The 26,036-nt window shown below is 41.5% G+C and overlaps 1 long non-coding RNA gene across 1 annotated transcript; it reads left to right on the forward strand.

The window, feature by feature from the left end:
- The first annotated feature begins 23,982 nt into the window (after positions 1–23,982).
- LOC141080351 (uncharacterized) lies at positions 23,983–25,831 on the forward strand. The gene is made up of 2 exons (XR_012228889.1): positions 23,983–24,067; positions 25,410–25,831. It is a non-coding gene; the product is annotated as an uncharacterized lncRNA (long non-coding RNA).
- Positions 25,832–26,036: the final 205 nt, after the last annotated feature.

Genomic DNA, 26,036 nt, shown 5'->3' on the forward strand with positions numbered 1-26,036 from the left:
CAAACTTTTAATTTTTATGCCCTTAAATCAGAGAGACATATCGCACAAAATAGATAATAAGAAAATTTTGCAATTTTCAAACTTTTAATTTTTATGCCCTTAAATCAGAGAGACATATCACACAAAATAGTTAATAAGTAACATTTCCCACATGTCTACTTTACATCAGCACAATTTTTGAAACATAATTTTTGTTAGGACGGTATAAGGGTTAAAAGTTGACCAGCGATTTCTCATTTTTACAACAAAATTTGTAAAACTATTTTTTTTGGGACCACCTCACATTTGAAGTGACTTTGAGGGGTCTAGATGACAGAAAATACCCAAAAGTGACACCATTCTAAAACTGCACACCTCAAGGTGTGCAAAACCACATTCATGAAGTTTATTAACCCTTCAGTTGCTTCACGGAAAATTTTTACTTTCGCAAGGGTAACAGGAGAAAATGTACCATACCATTTTTTTGTGCAATTTCTCCTGAGCATGCTGATACCGCATATGTGGGGGAAATCTATTGCTCGGGTGCACGGCAGGGCTCGGTAGGGAAGGAGCGCCATTTCATTTTTTGAATGTAAAATTTGCTGGCATAATTAGCGGACGCCATGTCATGTTTGGAGAGCCCCTGATGTGCCTAAACAGTTGAAACCCCCAACAAGTGACACCATTTTGGAAACTAGACCCCTTAGGGAACTTATCTAGATGTGTATTGAGCACATTGAATCACTGATGCTTCACAGAAGTTTATAAAGTAGAGCTGTGGAAATAAAAAAAATTATAATTTTTCCCAGATAAAGCTTTTTTAGCATTTTCATAAGAGTAAAAGAAGATATTCACCATACAATTTGTTGTGCAATTCCTCCTGAGTGTGCATATACCCAATATATGGAAGAAAACAACTGGTTGGGTGCACAGCAAGGCTTGGAAGGGAAGGAGTGCCATTTGACTTTTTTTTTAAAAGCATAATCTACTTGAATAATTAGCTGATGCCATGTCGTGTTTGTAGAGCCCCTGATATGCCTAAAGAGTGGAAACTACCCACAAGTGACACAATTTAGGAAACTAGACCACTTAGGGAACTTATCTAGATGTGCGGTGAGCACCTTGAACCCCCAGGTGCTTCACAGAAGTTTATATCATTAAGCCATGAAAATAAAAAAAAAAAACCTTTTTTTTTTTTTTCGCTCCAAATGTTGTATTTTCACAAGGGTAACAGGAGAAAATGGACCCTAAAAATTGTTTTGTTCTTTTGAGGCACAGTACAAAGCTCAGAAGGAAAGAAATGCCATATTACAGTGCAGATTTTGCTGCACTGGTTTGAGGGCGCCCTGTCACATTGGCAGGGCCTCTGAAGTGCCAGAACAGCAGAACCCCCCCCCCATAAATGACCCCATTTTATAAACTACACCTCTCAATGAATTCATCTAGGGGTGCAGTGATTATATTGACACCACAGGTGTGTCACAGAATTTTATACCATTTGGCAGTGAAGAATAAATTTATTCACATTTTTACCACCAACATTGTGTTAGACCCAAATTTTACAGTTTAATTCTGGTAAAAATGGAACCAAATTTGTCTCACAATTTCTGCTGAATGTAGAAATACACCGTTTGTGGCTGTACAATACCGCTTAGCCATACGGAGAGACAAGGGAGGGACAGAGTACTATTTGCCTCCTGGAGCACAGATTTTCCTAGAACAGTTTGCAGACTCCATATACACAGACCCTTAGGCTATGTGCACACACTGCGGATTCACCCGCGGATTTGTATCTGCGGATCCGCAGGTAAAACTGCAGCTAAAATGACCTGCGGATTGGCCAGCGGTTTTCCCCTGCAGTTTGACAACTGGACAATGGAGGAGATGGCAAACCGCAGCAGAATCCGCAGAAAGAATTGACATGTCAATTCTTTCTGCAGATTCAAAACCGCAGCTTTTACACAGTTGAAAAACCGCAGCGGATTGTAAATCCCATAGACTTACATTGTACTGTACACTGTCTGCAGAACTGCTGCGGATCCGCAGAGGCCAAATCCGCAGTGGATCCGCAGCAGTATCTGCAGCGTGTGCGCATAGCCTAAGTGTTAGAAAAGCAAAATCCCCCCCTCAAGTGACCCCATTTTGGAAATTATACCCCTTTAGGAATTTATCTACAAGTGTAGTGATGATTTTGACTCCATGGGTGTTTTCCAGAAACAGGCAGCAGTGGATGTTGCTCAGTGAAAATTGCAAACTGCCATTTTAGTGACCAATATCAACAAAAGTCCCTATTAGTGTTGAGCGATACCATCCGATACCCTAATATATCGGATCGGATGGTATCGGCCTGATACGAAAAAAGTATCGGGCATCGCCGATTCCGATACCGGAAGTCCCATTCAAGTCTATGGGACTTCTGGTATCGGAATAAGAAAAACCCTTTTCTGTCCTTGTACAGCCTCTCGGGGGGGTGTACGGACCTTCCGGGGGTCTGTGCCGACTGCCCGGGGGTCTGTGCGGACTGCTGGGGGTCTGTACCGGCCTGCCGGGGGGCTGTGCCGGCCTGCCGGTGGTCTGTACCGACTGTCCGGGGGTCTGTGCAGGCTGCGGGGGTCTGTGCAGGCATCGTCCGATGGGACTACAAGTCCCATCGGGCGATGCCTGCTACCATGATGGTGATTGACACATTAACCAATGATGGGACACTAGTAGTCCCATCATCCGGCTAATGTGTTGAATGTAAAAAAAAAAACATGCTACATACATACTACATACTGTATATACTACATGCATGCAACATACATACTACATATATACTACATGCATGCAACATAAATACTACATATATACCACATGCATGCAACATGCATACTACATATATACCACATATATACTACATGCATACTACATATATACCACATGAATGCAACATACATATATACAACATATATACTACATGCATGCAACATACATATATACAACATATATACTACATGCAACATACATACTACATATATACCACATGCATGCAACATACATATATACAACATATATACTACATGCATGCAACATGCATACCACATATATACTACATGCATGCAACATGCATACCACATATATACTACATGCATGCAACATACATATATACTATATGCAACATGCATACTACATATATACTACATGCATGCAACATACATACTACATACACTCACTGGCCACTTTATTAGGTACACCATGCTAGTAACGGGTTGGACCCCCTTTTGCCTTCAGAACTGCCTCAATTCTTCGTGGCAGAGATTCAACAAGGTGCTGGAAGCATTCCTCAGAGATTTTGGACCATATTGACATGATGGCATCACACAGTTGGCGCAGATTTGTCGGCTGCACATCCCTGATGCGAATCTCCCGTTCCACCACATCCCAAAGATGCTCTATTGGATTGAGATCTGGTGACTGAGGAGGCCATTTGAGTACAGTGAACTCATTGTCATGTTCAAGAAACCAATCTGAGATGATTCGAGCTTTATGACATGGCGCATTATCCTGCTGAAAGTAGCCATCAGATGCCTGCTCTTAGCTGAGAGGAGTGGTACCCAGTGTGGTCTTCTGCTGCTGTAGCCCATCTGCCTCAAAGTTCGACGCACTGTGCGTTCAGAGATGCTCTTCTGCCTACCTTGGTTGTAACGGGTGGCAATTTGAGTCACTGTTGCCTTTCTATCAGCTCGAACCAGTCTGCCCATTCTCCTCTGACCTCTGGCATCAACAAGGCATTTCCGGCCACAGAACTGCCGCTCACTGGATTTTTTTTCTTTTTCGGACCATTCTCTGTAAACCCTAGAGATGGTTGTGCGTGAAAATCCCAGTAGATCAGCAGTTTCTGAAATACTCAGACCAGCCCTTCTGGCACCAACAATCATGCCACGTTCAAAGGCACTCAAATCACCTTTCTTCCCCATACTGATGCTCGGTTTGAACTGCAGGAGATTGTCTTGACCATGTCTACATGCCTAAATGCACTGAGTTGCCGCCATGTGATTGGCTGATTAGAAATTAAGTCTTAACACACAGTTGGACAGGTGTACCTAATAAAGTGGCCAGTGAGTGTATATACCACATATATACTACATGCATACTACATATATACCACATGCATGCAACATACATATATACTACATGCATACTACATATATACCACATATATACTACATGCATGCAACATACATATATACTACATGCAACATACATACTACATACATACTACATGCATGCAACATGCATACTACATATATACTACATACATGCAACATACATACATAATACATATATACCACATGCATGCAACATGCATACTACATATATACTACATGCATGCAACATACATATATACTACATACATACTTCATATATACTACATTCATACAGCATACATATATACTACATATATATTACATGCATACTACATATATACTACATGCATGCAACATACATACTACATACTACATACATACTACATGCATACTACATAAATACCACATGCATGCAACATACATATATACAACATGCATGCAACATACATATATACTATATGCAACATGCATACTACATATATACTACATATATACTACATGCATGCAACATACATACATAATACATATATACCACATGCATGCAACATGCATACTACATATATACTACATGCAAGCAACATACATATATACTACATACATACTTCATATATACTACATTCATACAGCATACATATATACTACATATATATTACATGCATACTACATATATACCACATGCATGCAACATACATATATACTACATATACTACATGCAACATACATACTACATATATACTACATGCATGCAACATACATACTACATACATACTACATGCATACTACATATATACCACATGCATGCAACATACATATATACAACATATATACAACATGCAAGCAACATGCATATTACATATATACCACATATATACTACATGCATGCAACGTACATATATACTACATATATACTACATGCAACATACATACTACATATATACTACATGCATGCAACATGCATACTACATATATACTACATGCATGCAACATGCATACATACTACATATATACCACATGCATGCAACATGCATATATACAACATATATACTACATGCATGCAACATGCATACTACATATATACCACATATATACTACATGCATGCAACATACATATATACTACATGCAACATACATACTACATATATACCACATGCATACTACATATATACTACATGCATGCAACATACATACATACTACATATATACCACATGCATGCATCATGCATACTGCATATATACTACATATATACTACATGCATGCAACAAACATATATACTACATACAATACATTCATACAATACATACATATAGACATGCAGTACATATAACATAGAGTACATACTCACCATCACTTGTCACTTTGTTCCCCGAAGCCATTGTCATCTGTGGAATAAATATTAAAATATCAAACCACCAATATACTTACCCCTGATCCGCAGAAGTCCACGAGTGTCCCACGACGATCTTGCATGAAGAACAGCAGCATCAGCTGATGCTACCGTTCTCTACGGGCTCCAGGAATCCAATGACGGGAGGTAGGTATCCTTCCGCACTGTATTCCTCCGCCACTGTAAAAAAAAGTCCCTAGTCTCACTTTATGGCATTGCTGTGTGAGAAATTTCCCACGCAGCTTTTGCCATAAAGTGAGACTAGGGACTTTTTTTTACAGTGGCGGAGGAATACAGTGCGGAAGGATACCTACCTCCCGTCATTGGATTCCTGGAGCCCGTAGAGAACGGTAGCATCAGCTGATGCTGCTGTTCTCCACGCAAGATCATCGTGGGACACTCGTGGACTTCTGCGGATCAGGGGTAAGTATATTGGTGGTTTGTTATTTTAATATTTATTCCACAGATGACACTGTAGTTTTCTTGTTGTGTCTCAGCCATTGGGTGGTGTGAGCATTGTCTTACCGACTTGTTCACACTTGTGCATGTTACATATGTTTTTAATCCATTTTTTCCATGCTCAGCATGGTTTGGGAGACCCCACCCCTCTCCTGTGTAACATGCACATAAATGAGCTGTCCTGCACCACAAGCCCATACTAAGAAGCGCCTGTCCGAATCCTGTTCATTTCAGACACTGTTCAGATGTTCAGGTTTTAAATACATTAGATAGGGACTGCTTCGTGAAGGGTTACCGTGACGTGGTGAAGCAGCTTGATATATATTTTTTGCAAAAAACATATCGACTAAATACCCTGTATTTGTTATACAGCACTTGCTGAATACTGTCATGTTTTTACTGCAGAGTATTTTTTTCAAAGTTGTTATTTTGTGTTTTCTTGTTGTGTCTCATGTAGTATATATGTAGTATGCATGTTGCATGCATGTGGTATATATGTAGTATTCATGTAGTATTTATGTGGTATATATGTAGTATGTATGTTGCATGCATGTAGTATATATGTAGTATGTTGCATGTAGTATATATGTAGTATATATGTAGTATGCATGTTGCATGCATGTAGTATATATGTTGTATATATGTACAGTATGTTGCATGCATGTAGTATATATGTAGTATGTATGTTGCATGTAGTATATATGTAGTATATATGTATGTTGCATGCATGTAGTATATATGTAGTATGTATGTTGTATGTAGTATATATGTTGTATATATGTATGTTGCATGCATGTAGTATATATGTTGTATATATGTATGTTGCATGCATGTGGTATATATGTAGTATGCATGTAGTATATATGTAGTATGTATGTTGCATGTAGTATATATGTAGTATATATGTATGTTGCATGCATGTAGTATATATGTAGTATATATGTGGTATGTATGTTGCATGTAGTATATATGTTGTATATATGTATGCTGCATGCATGTAGCATATATGTTGTATATATGTATGTTGCATGCATGTAGTATATATGTGGTATATATGTAGTATGCATGTAGCATATATGTAGTATGTATGTATGTTGCATGCATGTAGTATATGTGTAGCATGTATGTTGCATGTAGTATATATGTGGTATATATGTAGTATGCATGTAGTATATATGTAGTATGTATGTATGTTGCATGCATGTAGTATATATGTAGTATGTATGTTGCATGTAGTATATATGTAGTATATATGTATGTTGCATGCATGTAGTATATATGTAGTATGTATGTAGTATATATGTTGTATATATGTATGTTGCATGCATGTAGTATATATGTTGTATATATGTATGTTGCATGCATGTGGTATATATGTAGTATGCATGTAGTATATATGTAGTATGTATGTTGCATGTAGTATATATGTAGTATATATGTATGTTGCATGCATGTAGTATATATGTAGTATATATGTAGTATGTATGTTGCATGTAGTATATATGTTGTATATATGTATGCTGCATGCATGTAGCATATATGTTGTATATATGTATGTTGCATGCATGTGGTATATATGTAGTATGTATGTATGTTGCATGCATGTAGTATGCATGTTGTATGCAGTATATATGTTGTATATATGTATGTTGCATGCATGTAGTATATATGTGGTATATATGTAGTATGCATGTTGCATGCATGTGGTATATATGTATGTTGCATGCATGCAGTATATATGTAGTATGCATGTTGCATGCATGTAGTATGTATGTTTCATGCATGTAGTATATATGTAGTATGCATGTATTATATATGTAGTATATATGTATGTTGCATGCATGTAGTATATATGTAGTATGCATGTTGCATGCATGTGGTATATATGTAGGATGTATGTTGCATGCATGTAGTATATATGTAGTATGTATGTTGCATGTATGTAGTATGTATGTAGCATGTAGTATGTATGTAGTATGTTTTTTTTTTTTTTACATTCAACACATTAGCCGGATGATGGGACTACTACTGTCCCATCATTGGCTAATGTGTCAATCACCGTCATGGTAGCAGGCATCGCCCGATGGGACTTGTAGTCCCATTGGACGATGCCTGCACAGACCCCCGGACAATCGGCACAGACCACCGGCAGGCCGGTACAGACCCCCGGACAGTCGGCACAGACCACCGGCAGGCCGGTACAGACCCCCTGCAGGCCGCACAGACCCCCGGGTAGTCGGCACAGACCCCCGGCAGGCCGGTACAGACCCCCGGGCAGGCCGGTACGACCCCCGGGCAGTCGGCACAGACCCCCCGGAAGGCCTGAACTGACGGCGCATCATGATGCGCACAGACCGCGCATCATGATGATGTCATTTCGGCAGCCAATCAGAGCCACAACAGTGGCTCATTGCATTATGGGAACTTCCGATTCCGATATTGAAAAAATATCGGTACTCGGTATCGGAATTCCGATACAGCGAATATCGGCCGATACCCGATATTTGCAGTATCGGAATGCTCAACACTAGTCCCTATATATATCAGCAAATATGGCACTTCAAACAATGCACTAACACAAGTGGACTTACTAAACCAGTAGTCCAAAGAAGCGAACCATAGTATAAAAAACACAAGTTTTTATTATAAGTCATAAAATATACCAGACAAAAAAATAAAGAAACAAGAATGTCCAATAGGAGGGGCGTTCTAAATGGCATCAATGGCTATACATGTCCAAGATAGTAAATATACAGTGGATGTTAATCCATTCTAAAACGGGCAGTATAATAGAAAATATATACCAAATAACTTATGAAGAATGACCTGGAACTGAAAAGACACTATCACAGACCTCGCAAACAAATGTAGTACACTCCCAAGTATAAATTTACTGTGTACATATATCTTAGGAGGGATGCAGTAGTGGAAGCATATATATAACGTAAGAAATCCTCCCCAGTGGTAATCACACAGTCTCTCACTCTAGCTTCTTCCAGGGGCATTGTAGTGACCAGTACGCTCTAGTCACCAGTACTTTATGCCCAACTTATGCTTCTGGAGACATAAATTAGGCGGCTCTCATAACTACACGAATGCCAAACATGTTCACTAAATGTGGCTTATGCACAATGGGGCTCAGAAAGGAGGGGGACATTTGGATTTGGGAGCGGAGAATTTGATGAATTTCTTTTGGGGGGGCAAGGAGTCATTTCGCTTCTCCAGAGCCTTTGCACTACCAGTAACGTGGATGCCCCTATATTTCCTTTAACAGATGACGGACCTGAGTGAGGGCTTGCTTTTTTGTGGATTGAGTTGAAGCTTTTATTGGGAACATTTTGCATAACATTTATGATTACATTTATCCGGCGCTCTAGGCTGAGCACTTACATTGGGGTTTCCATCTAAATCTCCGAGTGATGTGACAGATGAAACTCCTGATAGAACCATTCACTATAATGAGGCAGCAGAGTTACTCTGAACTCCATCTGGCCTCTGTTCAGCGGTGTCCAACTTTTCAGAAGTGCACAAAACTGTGGCCGACAGCACTTTTATGCAATCCTAAAAAGACGGACATTGCAGGTTCACAGGTCCTATGGTGTCCACAATGCCTTCATCTGCCTCATTATAGGGAATCTTCCACCAGAGGTTCCGTTTGAATCACGTATTTAAGAGATTTTCATGGAAACAACGGTGTAAGTGCTCAGCGCAGAGCGCAGGATAAATGTGCACCGACCTTTACTGCTTTCTTTGAGAGGCAGAATGAAAAAATCAACAGCAGGTGAAGAATTGGTTTAAATTATTTTTTACGCCATTCCTTGTGCGGTATAAGTGATTAGGTAACTTTTTTTCTTTGGGTCGGTGCGATTCCAGATTTATATCAGGTTTTTATGTTTGGCAGCTATCACACACTAAAAGACGCTTTTTATTGCAAAAACTAGTTTTTGCACCACCACATTTTAAGATCTATAATTTTTCCATATTTCGGCTGAAAGAGTCATGTTATGGCTTGTTTTTTTGTGGTACCATTTTCGCGCACATGACATTTTTTAATCATTTTCTATTTTGGGAGACAGGATGAACAAAAACCAGCAATTGAGGAATTGCTTTTTTTTTTTTTAATACCGTTCTGCATGTGATAAAATTGATAAGAAAGTTTTATTCTTTGGGTCAGTATGATTACAGTGATACCCAATTTATATTTTTTATGTTTTGGCGCTTTTACACAATAAAAACTATTTTATAGAAAAAATAATTATTTTTGCATCAATTTATTCTGAGAGCTGTAATTTTTTTATTTTTCTGCTGATACAGTTGTATGATGGCTTGTTTTTTTGCGGGACACGATGTTTTCAGCAGTACCATTTTTATTTACATTCACCTTTTTGATCATGTTTTATTGCACTTTTTGTTCGGCAGTATGATGATAAACCATTGGGGTTTTTTTGCTTAATTTTTTTTTTTTATGGTATTCACTGAAGGGGTTAACTGGTGAGACAGTTTGATAGAGTGGCTCATTATGGATGCGGCTATACCAAATATGTGTACTTTTTTTATTTACATAAATAAATGTATTTATTGGAAAAATAGTTGTTTCTTTTTTGGGATTTAAAAAAAAATATATTTTTAAAACTTTTTAATATTTTTTTTACATTGTCCCATCTTTTCACTGCAAAGTATCACGTCAGCATCTGACAGGCAGGAAAGGAGGAGTCATGCCACCTTCCCTGAAGGACCCTGCTGCCATTTTGTGTCTGAGGGTCTCCATGGAGACCATCAGGACAATGCAATCGCATCGCGTTGTCCTGATGGAAGCACGCAGGGAATGAGTCCACTACTGACAGCGGCATCAGATGGGTTAAACGCCCACAATCGGTGCCAGCACTGATCATGGGCGTTGCTGCACGGTGTCTGCTCTCACACAGAGCTGACACCCGCACGCGATCGCCGTGGCGTCCAAAGCGCTGCCGGCTTTTGAATGCAGGTGAATCCACATGTGTTCATTGAACCGTGCGGAATTGCCTCGTCCAGTACATTGTACAGATGAGATTTATCTTGCGGAGACTCGCATCTCCGCGAGATACATTGACATGCAGCGGTCTGGAGAGACGCACTGCATGTTCATCTCCGCAGGTGAGACATGGATGCCGGTGCACGCATAGTGGGTATGGGATTTCTTGAAATCCCGTCCACTAGGCTGTAACATCTGGCTGTTGCAGGTTGGACGCTGCGGACGTACGAAGCGTCCAACCCACAGTGTTTTACTGACCATGAGAACATACTCTCAGAGCAATGCCAACCCTTTCCATGAATTTGACCGGCGGGCATAGCCTCTGCCCATCCCATCTCCTCCCCAGCTCTGCCCACACTGATGGAGCTGCCGGAAACTGGTGTAAGAATTTTGCACAAAAAAATTGCAACTTCAAAGTGTTTTACAGCAAAAAAAACTAGTATAAACCTCTGGATGTATCGGCTCCTATGTGCCTGCAATCAGCAGCCTCGCTCTGTAACTTTACGTGGACTCCACTTCGTGGCTGTGGCTCCTCCTCCACTTTTCAATAATATCACTCACAGGTGATCGTGGAATATTTAGGAAGGAAGAAACTTCATGAACTGATGGCTCCTATTAGAGGTCCGCGCTGGCATTAGTCTTTAGAATGACCCCTTCTTTAACAGATGTTAATACAGGTGGACGGCACCGTGAGGGGCTGGATATTATACCCCTGTGACAATGGGACAGAATGAAAAACCTGAAATCAATGATGAAAGACATGCAAAATAATGCTTGAGTCCATATAGTGTTATCTCCCAACCACAGCTGCTCTCCCTGAGATTAGCGGGGGGCTGCAGAGTGAAGTTGGGATGTAAACCACATATTTCTAGAAAATAATGGCGCCCATTTAAAGGTCACTGTTATCCATCAATGTTACTCCAACACACGATGGATGATTTTACCTTTCTAAAGATCACAAGATACAGTGTCTTATATGGAGGCATCATATCATGTACAGAACGAGGACACTGGCCTGGTAGGACATCTGCTGCATCATCTGTTCTCTTCTGGTATAGTCTGCTGTATCATCTGTTCTCTTCTGGTAAAGTCCCGTCTGCTGTATCATCTGTTTTGCAGCTCTGGTCCCTTCATCTGGAGACTGATAAGAGTGTCCTAGTCAGGATCACCATGATGTCCCTTATCACATTTTGCCTTCCCTTGCAGATAGGAACCTAAACACACCCAACCTACAAAACTTTGTGTACTGGTAAATACAGCGTACGCTTCTGATGCTGCTTTGCAGATGTAGCAGAGATGAGTTTGTATTTGGCATCAGTAGCAGTGGTTATTACTAGGTAGGTTGGTAGATACATTTAGTTAACATGATGCATAGCTATATCATGATGTTCAGAAGTGACCAGAGGTGCAGAGTATAGGTGTTGTTATTTTATTGGGAGGCAAGATTGGGATTGGGAATGGGGTGTCCAAGTAGTGAATAAGGCCTTTAAGGCTGGCATTAAATGAAGGGGCATGGTGGAGGATGATGCGCAGAATTATTTAAAAGGTGCATGCCACTTTCTAAGTTTGACACATCCTATCAGTGGCATGCACCTCTGTGCACCTCACCAAAAATGCTGCACCATTCAATGACTGGAGTAACACTTCTGGCATAATTTTGGAAGAATTTGGCCACGGCGCTCTACCCAGGCTTTGCCAACTTCGGCAGAATTGGTCAGGACGGATGTAAAAACACCAAAGTCACAACATTTTTGTGCACTTTCTAAGTGTTTTAGGCCAGAATTCTGATGTAAACACTTTGCTGAACTGGGCCCATAGAGCACATTGATACATAGAGTTTATTCTAGATTCGCACTTGTAGATAGTTTAGTCCCATCTGTTTTATTGGGGAAAAAGCTCAGCATGCTGCGCTAGGATTTCCATTAAAATAAGTGATACAAAAAGGTAAAATCGAACAAACCCCATTAGGGAATGGGATCCTTCTGGAACGTTTTGTATCCAACATAGGACAGATCCGTTCACCTCAGGAGTTCTGCTCTTCTGCTTCTATAAAGAAATAAAAAAAATGGAATTCCAAATGACAAAGTGAACGTACACTTAATGGAACCATTCACATATCTGTTCTTCTGTAATAGATCTATGTGCCCGCATCGTTAAATCCTATTCTAGTCCATTTTTTGGATCAGAATCTGCCATACAAGCATATGGAGGTCGGTTAAAAAGGGCTTAAAATAAAAGCCATCCATTTTCCACCCATTTTCAACTGATCCATTTTAAAGTTTCAATGGAAATACAGAGTTCAGACAGTTTACCTCCAGCAGTTTTTGAATCCTGATGTGGAAAAAAAATGGATGAAAGATGGATGCCACAAGGGAGAAAAGTGGTTTGTCTTTTCCGGATGAAAAAAATGGAAACTGATATGTGATTATGTGCTAAGGCTGTATTCAGACAGGCTGGAAAGTAATTTACAATAGAGTGCAGATTGTTAATGGCCACATGATAAAGGGCTTTTTTGATGGAAAAATTGTCAAGCCAGGTATACTCAAACTGTAGTCTGAAAACTAGACTGATCGGTAGAGTGGTGAAGATTTGGCAACAATGTGTGAATGCAGCCTTAATATTCATCTTTAGATTCACAAGATCCAGCACTTCTTAAAATAAAGAACAAATAAAAGAAAAATGTGTATATATAGATAGATATATATATATATATACACACGTAGGTGTAGTCTACTCTACTATGTCACCGTATGTCATTTCTGGATTTCTAATTTTAAAATTTAAGAAGAGATAAGATACTGTATGTATTTTTTGATCTTCTGTATCTAAAAATGTTCATGTTGAATTTCCTGACTGCCGGCAAGTTCATGGCAATGCATTAAGGCCACACGCACACGCTGACTATGTGAGTTTTTTTACCTCAGTATTTGTAAGTGAAAACCAGGAGTGGGTGATGAATACAGAAGTGGTGACGTGTCTCTATTACACTTTTCCTCTGATTGTCACACTCCTGGTTTTGACTAAAGGTACTGTCACACTAAGCGATATCACTAGCAATATCGCTATAACTTGTGACGCAGCAGCGATATTGCTAGCGATATCGCTATGTCTGATACTTACCTACAACCCGCTCCCCCGCTGGTTATCGCTGATCGAGTGAGAACATCCAGGACCACTTCTCGTCGTCAGCTTCCTGTGGCGCTTCCTGTGGAGAGACGAGCGACGAGCGTGGAGCCGGGCAGGAGGACGCAGGATCGTCTAGTGTGACAGGTAAGTAGCGACCCCCGTCCCCAGCGATGTCGCTGGTGAGATCTGCCTGTGTGGCAGCTCACTAGCGACCACTTAGCGATGTACCAGCGATCCTGACCGCGTCATATCGCTGGTCGGGATCGCTGGTGCATCGCTAAGTGTGACAGTACCTTAATAAATACTGAGGTAAAAAAAAATCACCAAATACTCCGTCTGGACGTGGCCTATGGGCTCGCCCACACTAGCATGTAACTTGGACGAGTGCTATCCAATGTTTTATCTGATAGCGGCAGTGCCGATCAGGGATTTTTCTCATGCCAATACGGCATGAGAAAAAAATTGCAGCATGCTGCGCGAGGCTGTGGAAATTGGACCACGCGCACCCATTGAGCTCTGAGTGAGGAAAAAACATTGTTCCGCACTCGGATGGGCAATGGAGATATCTTGTTCTCCCTCTGCTCCGCACCTGTAATACGATTCTCTCGTGCAAGAAAATTGGATCATACTAAGCTGACCCTCAGAAGAAACTCGAAAGAGAGAATCTATGCTCGTGTGACCCCGGCCTGAGGTCATTCAGACTTCAGTGATTTTTCTAGTTTGCAAAAAGAAGGCTCAGAGTTCCGTGAGCGATTTTAGTCAGAGTTTAATCTGTGTCAGTTTTTACCCTCAAATCTTACTCAGAATTGCAACAGTTTTTCTCAGATGAATAAAAAAAAAACACCAAACCAATGGGAGTTTCTCAAACTTCTCATATTTATTTCTTTAACTTGCTTATGTACCACCATTAATTTCCACAGCCCTTTACAGACATTATCATCACTGTCCCCATTGGGCTTACAATATAAATGCCCCATCATTATGTCCATGGAGTGTGGCAGGAAACCCACGCAAACACGGGGAGAACATACAAACTCCTTGCAGATGTCTCCTTGGTGGAATTTGAACCCAGGACCCCAGCGAGTGCTAACCACTAAGCCACTCAAGCAGTGTGTGAAAAATTGACTGCACAGAGATGGAATCCAAGTGGGGGTTTCTGCCCCCTGACCCTCCGGTTTGGTAAACACCCTGGTCATGCTGAATTTATCTTGCTTGGCTCTTTTTATTATTGAGCTATTTGCATTGATCTATTTCTGATGCCTTGGCATTCTATTGGTCTGATCTATTTCTTTTGCTGTGCATAGAATCATTTCCTTTCATTGCTGCAGGTAGCCCTCCACAGGTCAGCATAGTCCTATCTCCATATTGGTTCCACAGACGCCATCTAGTGGCCAGTCATATCAGACAATTATCTACTATAATTGGAGCCTTGCTGCAGCAGTTGTATTTATATCCCTGTGTATGTATTGTTATTATATCTTATCCTTAGGCCTTTGGGGGATTTATGAGCATAATATGGTGACCATTGCATAATTATAATTGCTTATCAATCTCTCTGTATACATTTTTTTTGGTCCATTTGACCATATTAGTTCACATGGGATTATAATCAGATACATTGTGTTTCCAGCCGTTCAGTGTTCAGGGGGATTATAACACCAGATGGGGGCTTTGTGTCCTTGTTTTTAACTGTTTTTATTAACTTGTGGTGTGTATTTTCTGTGATCAGCTGAATAAAGAATTTCACAATTTGTACATATTGGTGATCCGTGGTGCATAGTATATGTCTTTCTCTCGTTTTTACAGAGATGGAATCCAAGTGTGACAGATTTCCTTTGCTAACCCTTAAGGGCATGTCACACTAAGAGATATCGCTAGCAATATCGCTATAACTTGTGACGTTATAGCGATATTGCTAGCGATATCTCTGTGTCTGATACTTACCAGCGACCGGCTCCCCCGCTGGTTATCGCTGATCGCGCGAGAACGTCCAGGAAAGTTTCTCGTCGTCAGCTTCCTGCGGTGCTTCCTGCTGAGGACGAGCGACGCGTGGAGCCGGCGGGAGGACGCAGGATCGCCTGGTGTGACAGGTAAGTAGCGACCCCCGTCCCCAGCGATGTCGCTAGTGAGATCTGCCTGTGTGGCAGCTCACTAGCGACCACTTAGCGATGCACCAGCGATCCTGACCGCGTCATATCGCTGGTCGGGATCGCTGGTACATCGCTAAGTGTGACAGTACCTTTAGACTGGCATTGACACTCGACTCAATATCCGCAAAGTCTCCATGTTTTTGTGTGAACTGCTGAGTCTGAGGAAGGAAATTCGGAAATGTGAACTATGCCATAGCCTAACATAGGTGCAGGTCCTATCTATGAAAATCACTTGTACGTGAAAAACTTATGTCTGAATGAGGCCCAACGTGACACTGAAAACAATGGCTTTATATTAATGATCTTTTCTATCTTTATAAAAACTTGGCTATTTTGGGGGAGTTCATTTGAGGAACATAAGGAAAATTGAAAATGGAGTGCATGTGTGGTGCCCCTGAGGGTTCAGTTGCCACAGCGGTACTGCACCTCCTCCTGAGGTGTGGTGCTCCACCATCCAGGTAAGTTGGAGGCTCCTGACCACACTCCAACATCTGCACCCATCATCACAAAGTAGTGTAGCAAAGCCACATTGCAGCTCCCTGCTTGGAGTGTAGCAGAGCACCTTTGGTGGCTCGCTGCTTGGAACACGAAACGTGCTGGGAGGCGGGTGGAGTTAGAATACATAAAAGAGCGGGAAAAGGTTAGGAGTCAGTCAGTCAGTTCAGTTGGGAGTTGAGCTCAGTTCGGAGTGGAGGAGAGGAGATCCCTGGGAGAGGGGTGGAAGAAGGAAGTGCTGCAGCAGATCACAGTGACCTGGGTCTGCTGGCACGGGAAAGAAAGAGACAGACATTGAAGAGAAACCTGATCTTCCATAAGATGGAAAAGACTAGTACGGAACGTAGGAGTAAAGGGAACAGAGGACGTGGGTTAGAAGAGAACCCTGCCTAGAAGTTCTAAGCGCAAGGCCGGGGCCTGGTCCCCAAGGTTGTATGGATACTAAGGGTCCTACAGCACCGGTGGAGTAGTGGGCTGTAAATGCACTACTCTCATCTAAGACTTGCGGGCACAACAGCAACTTGGATAGTGAGCCGAGACTTAGGAGTAAGGAGTCCCCGCAGCAGGCTACAGCTGTCTGCCTTACGAGTATAGTTCTTGGGAACATCTGACAGGAGGCACTCCAGTGTAACTCAGTACTGGGAGTACTTCACTAAAAGGCGCTATAGAGGAGACGTTCAGAATGGCACATGTTGGCGGAGTGTTGGAAGGGAGCATTCCATCTTGCTTGGAGGTTGACTGAGCCCCTGACCCGGAGGACACAGCACGGAGGCAGGCACCTGTGTGTACTACAGACTGTGAGTAAAGCTTTGGAAGTACAAGCCCTTGTGTCCTCCATTCATTGCGGCGCCAACACCCTCAACACTGCTACATTTCTGCACCATCCACGTCTCCCCGCTATCATCCCCTTTACACTGCCCTGGGACTACAGTTCCACCTGTGGGGAGCTTCAACATCTTGGCTGCACCACACCACCAGTCCCAGAGGATCTGCATGCAGCGTCGGCTTAATATCTCATTTGCCGAACACCACAGGTGGCGTCACGAGCTATTCATTTAATCCACTACATTCCACCATTCAATCTCCCCTATTAATTGGGCGCCCAGGGCCACGGACCGGGTCGCTGCTTCCGTGACACATCCCGCTGATACCGGCCCGGTACCGAGTACCCCAAAGCCCTGGGAAGGCGACCCACATGCAAGGAAGAAAAAAAACCAACACATTGCACTGTACAATACTCTACCATTAATTAGACTATATACATGTGTGCTGTAGCTGCCCCGTCTGTTATCATAGAGGCCACAACATATACGTGATGACTGGTAATGAGTGTTCAAAGGAACATCTCCCTGGATGAGGCTGATAAGTCTCAGAAACATCAGCAACATTCTCTAATCTAATGCTGCTGAGTAGGTGTGAGGAGCGGACGCACCCAGTATGTGATGAAAGGCGGCGTAATCACATGGTGGACAAGGGTCCATCTCTACAGAAAGCAACTGCCATTTACGTGTGGGCTTACTTCAGATCAATCTGCGACATTGTACATGTCAGGAAAACTTTGTATAAAATCCCTCATAGGGTGTGTGCACACGCTTCGGAATGCTCTGCGGATTTTTCCGCGCGGATTTAGTAAAATCTGCAGGTAAATGCACAGGTCAGAAGACCTGCGGATTAGCCTGCGGTTTATCATCTCTACAATGGAGCAGATGGCAAACTGCAGCGGAATCCGCAGAAAGAATTGACATGTCATTTCTTTCTGCGGATTGGAAACCGCAGCAAATCCGCGCTGAAAATTCTGCAGTATCTGCACTGTGGTTTTCATTTTGCATAGAAAATAAAGGTACTGTACAACGCAGCAGAAATTGCTGCGGATCCGAAGGGCCAAATTCGCTGTGGATCCGCAGCGTGTGCAGTGTGCACACACCCTTATACTTCTAAATATGGTTCACATGAAAAGCTCATGGACGGTTTGTGGAGTGTGTTTAAGGCTATGTGCACACAGAGTCTCCTTTTGTTGATTTTCACAGCAGAAACTAAGCAAAAAGTCAAAATTTTAATGAGTTTTGAGATTTGGAGCCGTTACATTCAGTGTTTCTGCTCCAAAAACTCCTCAAAATCGCAGTGTGCACATAGCCTAAGAGTATGCATGCACAATGTCTTTTAATCCCACAAAATTTTTCAAGCAGAAGGTGATTCAGGAAACTGGTGTGTTTTTTATTAAAGTTTATTTTTTTTCTACAGTTTTGGCCACCGCAGTTTTTTGGGGGGTTTTCCCATGATTTTTGTGACATAATTTTTACTGTTTTCTCCCTGTCTTTTTTGTCTATGGGACAGCTCACCAGCGATCAGCCTATGTCCCAGCGAACCCATCCATGTCGGATCGTTGGTGGGATCGCTGGGACATCGTTATGTGTAACGGGGCCTTAAGCGATGCATATGCAGCCATCCATTCAGATCATGTAAAAGGAAACATGATTCATCAGACCAGATGAAGATGGTGGTTGGTAAGTATAAGACTAGGAGAATGGAACTTAGATTAGTGACACCACTCCAGCGGTAAAATAAAAAACCCCACTGGAATGGTGCGGTAAAGGTGTCTAGTGAGAAACAAAGCAAAATAGTCACAGTAGACATAGTAATTTGTACGGCTGCCTGTGTATGATTTATCCAGCACGTGGTCAAATACACTACAAACTTTATAGCCCTAGCTATAATATGGGGAAAAAGCTGCATGAACCGAGAGATCAGTCACCTTCAGCACAAAAGCGTATTGTAAAGACCAGCACTTATCCACAGTCTCACCCATCCACACATTGCACTGTGGGAGCGAACGACAACTATTAAAAACCCCTAGAAGCCAAAACAATTTGTGCTTTCAATATGACAAATGGTCAGATCCCATCCACTCACTTATATATCACAGGAAGTAATAACTGCACATTCCTGGTAGTTTCAAACAATCCAGAGATACGAACTCTTATTTTAGGCACATTTTGGTATATTTTTTATTTATTAGTATTTTGTGTATTTCCTTTGCTCAGAATGCTATGATTGCAATATACAAGTTTCTTATTTTCCCATATAACTTCATGATTCCTAATCACATAAGGAATCAGTAAATATTACACAAGTGCTTTGGCTTCTCTTTTTTTTTATATAATTTGTCTTATTTTTCTGTTTTATTTCAGTAGTTCTAGTCTTTTTATATCATGCTGCATCCAGAGACCTCCATATTTCATATACATGTTCTCGCCATGTTTTTCACAGATAGAACCAGGGTTGCGTGACTTTTTATTATTTTAGCACAGTTTATAAAAAAAAAAAAAATCACGGACCAACATTATTTTTACAGACAAATTGGAAAATCATAATAAATTATTGTGATTATAAGCGATACATGTCTCCAACCCATAATTCTGATATGAAAACATCAGCTGCAATGGAAGAATATAAACATATATTGGCCCTTGTCATCCGTGCTGCCGGAAAACAACGGACATGTCTCCATGCATGGACACACGGTCAGTGAAATATACGCGGGCATGTGCATAGCAGCATAGGTTATAATGAGAACCTGTGATGATATCTATGAAAATTATGGATACCACACGCACGTGTGAAGGAGACCTTAGAGATCTTGTGGAGACCATGGCTTGATTTGTCAGACCCGTTTTGGTCCACAAAGAGGAACTAAGCAATATCAGGCCTTATTCACAGGTCAGTCTGCAAAAAAACAGTGCGCACTGGACCAAATGTCTTTTTTTTTTTTTTTTATTGCATTTTATTCTATTTTGTTGTACACAAAACAATGTCCAATAACTCCACTTTAGTGCCCAGTGCCAGGCAGCTGCTGCCAAAGCACATAAATGAATGGGAGGCATTAAAAGAGGCACAGAGCATAGTTTTGCCTCTATACAAATGAAGGGGATTGAAGGAAGATGCCCCTTTAATGTCACCCTCCCTTAAAGAAGTTCTAATGTAAATATGTTAAAATAATATACAGATGTAATTATTCTATGGTACTGCTACACTTAAGTGTATTACCTTTTGTTTGTCTGACTGGTACTGCCACATTTATATATGTGCTACCATGCTGTCAAGATTGTAATATATTGTGTTGTATAATGTTATACCTATTTATGTAGGGTAAGCTAGTGCATCCTTGGGAGTCAATGGAGGAAGGCACTTTTAGTATATATATTTCTCATAGATATGGGTAAGTGTAGTTCTATTGTGGGCCACTAGATGGGGGTATACTAGTGGGCCTTGTAGGTATATCTTGTAGGAAGTTCATAGAGGATTAGTTGTAGGAGGAGCTGCTATGGGATAAGTGAGTGTAGGATATAGGAACAGGTTAGAAGGGCGAGCACTCCCGAAGCATCCACAAGGGCTCTAGGCCCAGGACGACATAGCAGGGACGTAACCTTCTTAGAAAGAAGAAAAAGAGCACAGGCACTGTCAGACGGGTGCTGGATGAGACCGGAGCACCGCGGGAGTTACGGTTTATTACAGCAGCAAGTGAAGGAGAATTACGTGGTCCAAGAGACAAGCAGGGCGCAGAATATGGCAAATCTTAACTAGGGCAGACGCTCGTAAGTCTGGGGCGAAACGGATGAGTTGGATCCCCCTATGTCTTGAGGTCCTACAGAAGTGATGCTGCGGTACCGCCTAGGGTGCTACTACCCTGTGATGTGTGCGAGGACAAAGAATAGAGGAAAGGGAAAGTGCAGGAGGAATGCTGTGTGGACTGTAATGTTACTGATGTGCCCGGGTACGTTGAAGAGAAAAGTAAAATCGTTTCTTTGGCTTCTGAACCAGCATCTGTGTGTTCTTTCCACCCTATGCACTGAAACTGAGTGTAAAGGAGCTGTGCTGCACTGCTGTGAGATCCCTGACGGTGTACCAGAACCCCAAACAGGCATGCTAGCTGAAGCTGACAATTTTTCTGTGGGAGGAGGCCAGGACACCAGGACCCTAGTGTAGCCACAGAATACTGGGTACAATTTTGGTTATTTGTGTATTAGAAGGACATAGCTGAACTGGAGCGGGTGCAGAGAAGAGCAACCAAGGTTATTAAGGGAATAGGTGAACTGGAAAATCAAGACAGGTCATTAAACTTATTACAGTGTAAAAATATATGAGGGGACAGTACAGAGAGCTTTCTATTGATTTTTTTTACACTTAGGCTTGTGATGGGGATAAGGGGGCATCCTTTACATATAGAGGAAAGATTTAATCATAATCACAGATGCAGATTCTTTACTGTAAGAGCAGTGAGACTATGGAATTCTCTGCCACACATTGTCTACCTTTAATTGGTTTATTCATTTGCATGTATTTATTTACCAATGTGACATTCAGGTGTATTTTGGGCACCACTGTTCCCCCTGTGATGCACCTCGGTTTCTTCCTGCTGCAATCCTATGTCCTAAATCGTATGCAACGATATTTTTGTATGTTCTGAATATTTGTCTAATAAAATGATATATATTTTTATATTCATATTTGTACCTAGTAGCTCTATTTTCCTCCTGCACATAAGGATTATAACATAAATGGTCACTAAGACCGCTTAAGGCAGAGCTTACCCATGATGGTGATGTAACCCGGGCGCAATTGCCCCGACGCGCGTTTCGCTGTGGCTTCCTCGGGGGGGGCAGTGCACAATGTGTTCACTGCGCCATCTTTAAATACACCACTTAAGCTATAACCATCCAATGGATCAGTGGCCAGCGGACGACAGGCGTGCATGATTACAATAAGGTGAAGTCATATCCGGCGCCATAAGGCGCAATATACTAAATAAACCCTCCAGCGTCTCACCTCAATAAAACGAGGCGGGGACCTAAACCCGGCGTCACATCTCCTACGGCTTGGCCCGGTATGATAGACAAATCACACACCACGTCTTGTGTGTGGAGGCGGGACATCCGGAGCGCGACATCAGATCCGGCGTCAGGAGGCGGTGGGTGGAGGAATTAGTATTCCATCCATCATATACCAAAACCGCCCCCTATTGACGTCATCAGTGACTCGTGCCACGGGACGGCCGTCGACACACACTACCCGCAGTGAGGACAAGCTCATACCACCATCTTGTTTATGGGCCAAGAAAGAGGCACAAAGGAATGATCAGTAATTAAACATGTAACATACAATTATCTACATATAGTTGGAACAATTCCATTATTTATAAACATTACAATTTATTACATCAAAAATTATTATTAATTACATGTTTTCATCCATATAGAGAAAAGGGGCCCAGATCTGCACTTGAGGGGAGGGAGGTCCATAGATGTCAAAAGGACCTTATCGTAGTTAAATTCACACATGTGTCCTTCATCCACAGGGTCAATAAGCCCAAGTTCTTACAAATTTATATGGTGTTGCACTATGCACTTTAATTATTTTCTTTAAAGACTAATGAACTGGTGCAATGTGATGGTGCTAACCTTGGCTTGTAAGGTTATATAGCTGCCCGCCTGTTCCTGTATGTACTACATTGTTACTTGTTTTCAATAAAGACATTGTTTTTTTACTTTTGTCTTGAATTATATTGATTAAGGTACTATTGGCTATTGGACTAATATTTAGGCTCTCTAATAGGCCGTTTATGTATTAAACAGAGACTGACTGGTGTAGCTTTGATATCCACAGCAGCGTGTCAATCTCTCTTGCTGTAAAAATAAGTTTTATTTGCACATTTTCCCCCACAGACTTGAATGACATGGTGAAAAATCGACAGATATGCACATATGCGTTTTTATTGTTTCCACAGCATAAATGCAAAATGATCCACACATGGATTCATCAATAATGTTTTATCAAAGGCTTTGTGCGCACTGAGTTTTTCAAGGAGTTTTTGGAGCAGAAAAATCGCAAAACTTCTCAAAAACCTGGTTTCCAAAACAAAAGTTCTATTTACAACACGACATAAAAATGAGACAGAAACTAAAGCAGAAATAACGTGGTAAAAAAATGGTGCAAAAAAAACAAAACACAACAACAACCCACAAGTAACCTCAATTACTTAATTGATGCAGAAAGTCTGCAAAATAAAAAAACGCACAAAAAAACTAATTGTGAAGTTTAATAACGGTTTATAAGACATCACACTCAAAAATACAGGATGAGCAGAAGCTGCACCCGGCTCCAGCCCCGTGCACAGTCTTTATCAGTAATGCTTACGTTAGCAGAGGACGGTCTAACGAGAGCTGATAGCCAATATGTAAATGAGGCGCGCTCTGTATAAATGTGGCACCCAGGAACCAGGCGTTGTAGCCTGTCACTGGCTGATGGAAGTAGAGGAAGGCTAATCTGCTACCAGGCAAGGTAAGAGACAGGTCCCACATGGAGACCGGGGGAAACCGAATATTCATACTATACTGTGCACAGCCAGGCCATACTTTGATAATTTTCTCCAACTGAAAAGAATCCTAACAAAACTTTTCTAAGCTTTGACTTTCTGGCATTGAAAACTGAACGGCACATGCGTAAGCACTGTGTGCGTGCTTTCTATGGTTCGCTCTGACGTCCCACTAGAAAGGGTCCTGAAGGCCGAACTACGAGCTGTTTATTATCCCATTATGTTTTTATAATCTGGACGAAAATTTGGTCATTGGAGAATTTGCCATTTTTTCCAGAATAGTAGAGTCCTACGATTTTTTTTTTTTTGGTACCAGGCAGAGACTTAATTTTGTCAGACAGGAAAATAGAATTGGTGCAGGTGACAAATGTATCCAGGCGGCCAGGGAGTTCTGGTATTCGCCGAGTTGGCACCCATATACGCAGAGAGTGTGGATACACTTGTCAGGTGTACCAGTTCTATTTCCTTGTCTGACAAAATTAAGTCGATACCAATAATAATAAAAAAATTCAGTTTTTTTTTTTTTTTTTTTTTAAATGCCGCTGTATGCCTATGTAATGACATGTGCTGAAGGCTTCAGAGGCTAGAGAACGTGCCCAAATCTGAACACAAGTATGTTCACACGTGCCATTTTTGCTTTTTTTCCCCTCTAAGCAATATATTTGATTTGTAAAATGCATATCATTTTACAGTCCCAGCTTAATCAATGAGACTTTTTAATTTAATTCTCATACATGTGCTTTTTTTTTTTTTATTCTAAATTTTTGTGTATTTTGATGTTTTTGCCAAGACGCAGCGTGTAAATTTCAGTGCTTTTCACCTATTCAAATGAATGGGGAAAACAAAAAAGAAAACCAAAATTTGAGTATTGTTCACAATAAATGGAAACTTTGGCCATGACAAATGTGTCACTGCTACACAGAAACATAATACAGGTGAAGGGGATCACATTGCCACCCCAGGGTACCATGGTAGGCAAGTCGCAAAATGTGGGACACGGTCACTTTTTTTTTTTACTTGCCTGTCCTTGTTGCAGTCGGTGCTCTAGGGTTCGCAATATGTCTCCTTTCACCTGCTTTATGGTGCGATACAGCCGCACATAGGGTCTCATGACTAGTGATCACTAATATATGCTTAAAAATAATTAGCATGTTTAGGAATCCTATGTAGCTAATCGTGGGGTATTCAGCCAATGGCTGCAGTGGTGCCGACATCCCATAGATTGACCTTCACGTTTCGGGACATGGGAATATGAGCCATATAAACCAGTAACAGTAGTTTCACTGCTTCTTTGCATTTTCTTCACAGATTTCCTGAACTAGACTTTTGGACAAGTGCGGCGGAGGCCTCCTATCGGGCTGTGTGTGGGATATCATCATATACTGTAAGTTTGTTATAGACACTACAGTATAGATGATGTACTATACCAAACCCTGCGTGCGCCGGGATGGAAGAAGAAGTGGAGAAAAGGCTGACGTTCCGTCCAACGGTGTAAGATGCTTTATACATCAGTAGCCGAGAATCCCTCACCCGGCACAAGACGACCGAGGAGTTGGCGGTGAAACCGTTACCATTACTGAGTTTAGTAATGGTAAGGGTTCTACCGCTGCTCTAAAACTCACGTCCAAGACCGGCCGCAGACACCAGAGCCCGCAACTACGGCAAGATCCAGAATGTTGTGTGCATTGGTTCTTATGAATGGAAATAAAGTCTTTGCATGTCTAAGCCAACCCTTATGTATTCACGTGTCTTATCCCATCATATAATGCTCCTTGTGAGCAGCAAACCACAAGGTAAGCCCTGGCCTCTATCCGACCACCATGAAATACAGCACGCTCCATGCCGGGGAACATAGAAATTATGTTTTTCATCTATTCTATCCATACTTTTCACAGGTAAAACACCTACCCATTATAGCTTATGGGGATGTTCACT

The sequence above is a fragment of the Dendrobates tinctorius genome, unplaced genomic scaffold (assembly GCF_039654945.1).
Source record: "Dendrobates tinctorius isolate UK_male_01 unplaced genomic scaffold, ASM3965494v1 ptg000016l, whole genome shotgun sequence".
In the NCBI taxonomy this organism is placed as follows: domain Eukaryota; kingdom Metazoa; phylum Chordata; class Amphibia; order Anura; family Dendrobatidae; genus Dendrobates; species Dendrobates tinctorius.